Raw genomic sequence first — 5773 nt, 5'->3', positions numbered from 1 at the left:
CCTCCATCGAAACGCAGCCGCCGAGGTCGGGTTCGAACCCGGGTACTCCGGCACAGTAGTCGGGCGTCTTACCACTGCACCACCCAGGCTCTTCATTCTCTCTTTCCACTTTCACTCCCACCTTCCTCCCTTCCCTTACGGCGCGGTTGAGGTGTCCACAAAAAACAAGTGAGACAGTTACCGCGCCTTTCCCTTCCTATTAATCAACTAAAAAAATTCTGCATGACACTTTCAGGTGTGATCGTGCCATGCGTATCGTCTTGGTAGTTGAGGGTTGATTTTCACAGAATCATTTTAATAGTGCTGTTGTGCATGATATGACACTCATTGATAATTACAGTATATTTATTTATCTAGTATACCTATGTTCACCTTGCCATTTATTAAAAATGTTACTCCCAGGTGTATTATCACCAGTCTGACAAAGGACTATGCCCACTGCAAGTCAAAGCCCTCGTCCCAATCCCTTCAATTATCCTTGTCCTGTCTGTTGCATCCACTTGACCCTGGCAAACTTCCTAAAGTCGTCCGTCCTATTAAATTTCTGCCAACCCCTGCTAAGCTTGCCTTCCTTTCGAATCTAGTTTGTTATCCTTAGAGACCTTTGACTACCTTGCTTTCGTATTACACGCCCCGCTCACGCCCATTGTCTTTCCTTGATTTCGACTAGAACGTCATTAACTCGTGTTTGTTCCCTGACTCACTCGGATTCCAGACTCTTAATGTTATATCTACTATTCTCCATTCCGTAACGATCTGTGTTGTTCTGAGGTGCATGCGACATTAAATACTCTTTTTGCATGAGCAGCTCCTTGCCACTGCGCCCGAGTAAATATTTCGTTTTATATTTTCTGCCGAAACCAAACTGACCGCTTTTTTGAAACATACGTGCGATATACCCTATATAATTTAGTTGATGGCGTTTTTCATCGTCAATAGTCCAATTTAACGCTTAATTATTTTCCTTGCGTGCCTCTTTCTTCCTGCCTTCTTTATCTGTATCAGTTTGCTTTCTCTTTTATGGTATGTGGCTTAATCTGGGCGCTACTCCACAAGCTGTATGCTACCTTTGACAGGCACGATAAATTTTTGATTTAGTGTCAGCTTCCGTGGAGTTATATTGTTCCCTTCTAAGAAATGTTGAAAACGACGCTATAGTACGATGTGCCAACCTCTTCCTGATATACAACTTCTCCCACTTTAATAAAGAAGACAGGATAAAATAGGGGGTGCAGGCGTTACTGTTGATAAACAGAGGACTGAACGTTTTTTGCTCCTGTGAAGTAAGAGGATCGGCAGTGCGTAGACGATGTAACAAACGAGCGTTTCAGGAGAGTGACATGTACCGATCGAGAGTGAACTATTTATTTAGAATAAATAGAATAAACTATATGGAAACGTCATACCTTTGCCCTGCCTCGCAAGAACAAAATAATCAGTTCTCTGGCTCACCTACAGCTCTACCCATAGCCCTTTTATTGCCGCTCATAATAAGGAAATTTCGTAGCGGGAGTGGCGTTGTCAGGTGTAAATTTTGCTTCTTAAGCGGAGCGTTGTCTGCGTGTGCGTGTGCGCGTGTGTGTGTGCGTGTGTGTGTGAGAGAGAGAGGAAACACTTTTAGGCTTTTTCCAGTAGACGCTGCTCCAGCTACTCTCACGTCTGGTCTTGCAGCGGGCGCTTCTTGGGTCCTTTGCCTTCACTGTCGCTAGCTTTGACGAACTTTCGGACCGGGCACTGGTGCACGTCTTCGAGCAACGTTTTCTGTAACCCACCCGAAAACCTGTGGCACAAGGCTTACCGAGCAGCACAACCTCCCGAAGGGTGTTCCAGATATTATGCATTGCATGTGCAATACAATCAAGTGATGATCTAGGGTCTAGGTCATCGCTTGAAATCAGTAGCAAGAGTTTCCTGCGAAGGCAACTGCTTTGGATGGTCGTCGTTAAACATCTTGTCAAGCAGGCCGTCCTTCGGAAGCAAAGGCGTATTTAAACCCCCGCCAATGATGAACGCGCTACCCAGATGAAGGCATGTCCATTTGTCGAAACGTTCGCTCGGCTTGCGAACTGAGGCTCCCCCTACACCCTTGTTCAGTGCCTCTTTCATACTGTATAGCCATATTCTTTCCCTTGTTTTAAACTAGAAACAAGGGGTGATTTTAAGCAGAATTTTTTTTTGCACCGCACTTGTGGCATTGTTTAATTATAAGTGTCCATTTATGTACTTAATTCGCGCTATTTATAAAAAAAAGTATTTCAACAGTATACTGAACACACCGATTTAGCTACAATAAAGGGCTCACAGCAAATACTCAGAAACTGCGTAGGAAGTAATAAAAAAAATACAGTCTATTTTCATAGCTAATAAAAGGAGAAGTGCGCGAGCACTACTTTGTCTTGCTAGGCTTTTCTCGGAACTTTGACACTTTGTCGCAGAACAGGGAAGTGCACTTGAAGGCGAGTACCCGTTAAGACGCGTAGATCAGCACAGCTGCTTCATTAAAGCGGTGAGTGGTGCGTAGTCGAGGTCTGGAGAGTACGACGCGTACTGGTCTGCTGTTTATGCAGGCTGAGGGGCGACTAACGGGACGGGAGAGTTGCCGAAGTTGAGGGCGCGCGATCGGCGCGCGGCTGCTCAATCAGGAGCATGGTGTATACTTCTTACACCGTACGCGCGCTTTTTCTGTAACTGCCGCGACAGCCGCAACTGTGGCACTCTGTCACGCAGCCGCTCCGCCTATCTCTTCGGCTGCCGTCGCCACCTTCCCTTTCGCACTTCCAGTTTACGGTGAGAGAAAGCGGCTTCGGACAGACATCGGCGAAATTCATGATTGCAAATGATTGCGAAATCCATGATCCAGAAATAGAACTCCTGATATGGGGACATGGCGCAGTATTGCAATAGCAATACTGCGCCAGGTTTGGAGCCGTCGCGCATCCCCGGCCGATGCCGTGTTTGACCTTGAACAGCATGGTGTTCCGGGTGCATCCGTTTGGGAATGGGAGGGATGCGGAGGTTTAGGCGATTTTCCGGTGTAAGTTCAGCATAACTTGGGGCTGCTCTCGGCGGGGAGATCCCAACTTGCTACAGTATCGCTCGACCCAGCGCGTGTGAGTGAGAGCCCCTCATACTGGGCGGTGAGGGTTGCTTCGATTCAGTTCGCTCACGGTATTGCACATTGCGGGAGCCATAAGCTTATGGGTAGCTGTGGACATGGGAAGACCTAGGGTCGTCTTATACGCTTTTTTCAAAGTGACGCCTTTTACCGTTCGCCTTCGGCACGAGTGAGACGTAAGTAGGGTTCAGAGTAGGTGATGCGGGAGCAGATGAAAGCTTGAACGAGGCGCAGGAGGTTGGACTCTCGCATGCCATGATGCTTGTTGGAGATTCGCTTAAGGAGGCGTCCGATCTGTACCACCGACTGGTTGATGCGTTCGAGCGTGATGTTGTTGCTGCTGCTGTTGGCCTGTAGATGCAAGCCCAAGATCCTGATGTGACCTGTTCGAGAAATCGGGTTTCTTTGCACCTGGAGGTTGATGTCAGGAAGTATCTTTGGAAGGCGTCTCCCCGGGGAAAGGATGATGATATACTTCGACTTTGTCGCCGAGCAGGTGAGGCCAACTGTACTTAGATAATCTTAGATCCGTTCGATGGCTGTCTGTAGGGTCTCTTCAATCTTGCCGTCCCGTCTCGTTAATTTGAGAAACGCTTCAGCTAACGTCCGGACGTCATGTATACGGACGCCTCTTACCATCCATTGAGGCCAGCGATGGTAGCGGTAGCTCTCACCCCTCACTGCAGCTGGTACACAGCCTGCAGCATTCGCAATGCAGAAACCGTCACCGCAGCTGAGGAGGTTGCCATTGCGCTAGCGCTAGCCGACCCTAATACCAAAGTCGTCATCAGTGATTCTCAACAGGCTATCCGCAACTACAATGCTGGCCGTATCTCTTGTCAAGTGTTACACATTCTACCTTCTACAGCACCCTCTTCCACATCTCGCTTACTTCTTTGGGCTCCAGCCCACGAGTTGCTCAGCGGAAACGCCAAGGCGCTCACTCTCACTCGATATCTCAGCTGCCGAGTCGAGAGTCTGATCAGCCACCCCTGCTTCCGCTGACACTAATATCTCACGCACTTCTCTACTCACCACTTACACGGACATGACATACTCCAGCACTGCCGACTCCAAAGATACACACATTCTCCCGAAAACCGCGATCTAACAAGACGAGAGGCCGTCCAATGGCGCTAACTACAAACTGGCAAGTTCCCACACCCCCTCTTATACGGCAGGATCTTTCCGGAACAGATAGACCCCATGTGTAAACACTGCTCAATTCTGGCCCCTCTCATAAACATGGCGTGGACTCTACACGCTACAACACAGACAACTCAAACACCCCAGAGATGTGGGAGTCTCCCCTGCGTACTTTTGAGCCAGCAGAACAACGCTGGCTTATCCAGCGCGCGGTGGAAGCCGCGACATCCCAAGGGATCCCCACCGACCTCCTCTAAGCCAGCGCAACCAGTCCTTTGACTGGTCCCCTGTTTTTGGGCGCAATAAAAGAGTTCACCACCACCACCACCAGCACCACCTTGAACAGCAACCACTTCAAGCCGAGCTCCGCAAGATGGCGGCACCATCGGCGCGCCGCGCGCTGCAGCGGAGCCGCTGCTTCGGCCACGCAACGCCATGCTTCACCTTGAGCCGCGGCTGCGTCGACACTTGAACCGCACCGTAAGGGAAGGGAGGAAGGGGGGAGTGCTCACGCACGTTCACACGCAGTTTTCAATCGTCCGCTGACGCACCGCACCGCTCACTCCCGTCCACGCGCACTGCGCACTCCTGGCGTTCCCCGGATCGCACTCTATCACCTCATGCGATGCGAGCCAGGTCCGATGTTGCATGCGCGTGTCGAAATCTAGGTACAGTGGTAAGACGCCCGACTACTGTCCGGAGTTCCCGGGTTCGAACCCGACCTCGGCGGCTGCGTTTCGATGGAGGCGAAACGAAGTGGCGTCCGTGTGCTGTGCGATGTCAGCGCACGTTCAAGATCCCCAGGTGGTCGAAATTACTCCGTAGCCCTCCACTACGACTCCTCTTTCTCTCTTTCCACTTTCACTCCTACTTTCATCCCTTCCCTTACGGTGCGGTTCAGGTGTCCACATAGCAAGTGTGACAGATACTGCGCCTTTCCCTTCCTGTGAACCAATTATTATCTAGGCACGTGCGCAAATCGGTCGGGACGCACCACTCAGGGTCCAAGCGTTTTAGCTTTCCGAGTGCCTCCACCTCGTCGGCTACTGACGAACACATGGCTGCTCAGGAACGCCGCAATGCCACCAAGCGAAGACAGCGCGCTGAAGAATCGCCGGAAGAACAGTCTTAACTATTATGCGTCATGTGTTACTCTATAGCCAGATTATTGAAAGAAACAAGCTACGCCGCAAACGGAGCAATGCAATTTACCCGGCTTAACCAGAGCTTAGCCACTATCATTTTTATTATCTTGAAGTACATCCGCAACATTACCACGGTATTGTCGCATGATATAGCGCTATATACATGGATATTTTAGGCGAACTTACGTCAAGTAGGCTTGAAATACTGAGCAGAATTTTTATAAGATACCTAGAGCCCTTTAAGTATGCAAACGGGTTCACCAAGGCACCGAGAAAATATAATGCAGCATAACTGGCGTCCAAGCCCTACACTAGTGGTAGATGTGAAAGCAGATACTTAAGTTCAAGTTCAATAAGGCACACCATA

The sequence above is a fragment of the Amblyomma maculatum genome, chromosome 4 (assembly GCF_055883805.1).
Source record: "Amblyomma maculatum isolate TAMU_Amacu chromosome 4, ASM5588380v1, whole genome shotgun sequence".
Lineage (NCBI taxonomy): Eukaryota > Metazoa > Arthropoda > Arachnida > Ixodida > Ixodidae > Amblyomma > Amblyomma maculatum.
The sequence above is the reverse complement of the archived record's forward strand: the minus strand, read 5'-3'. Positions refer to the sequence as shown.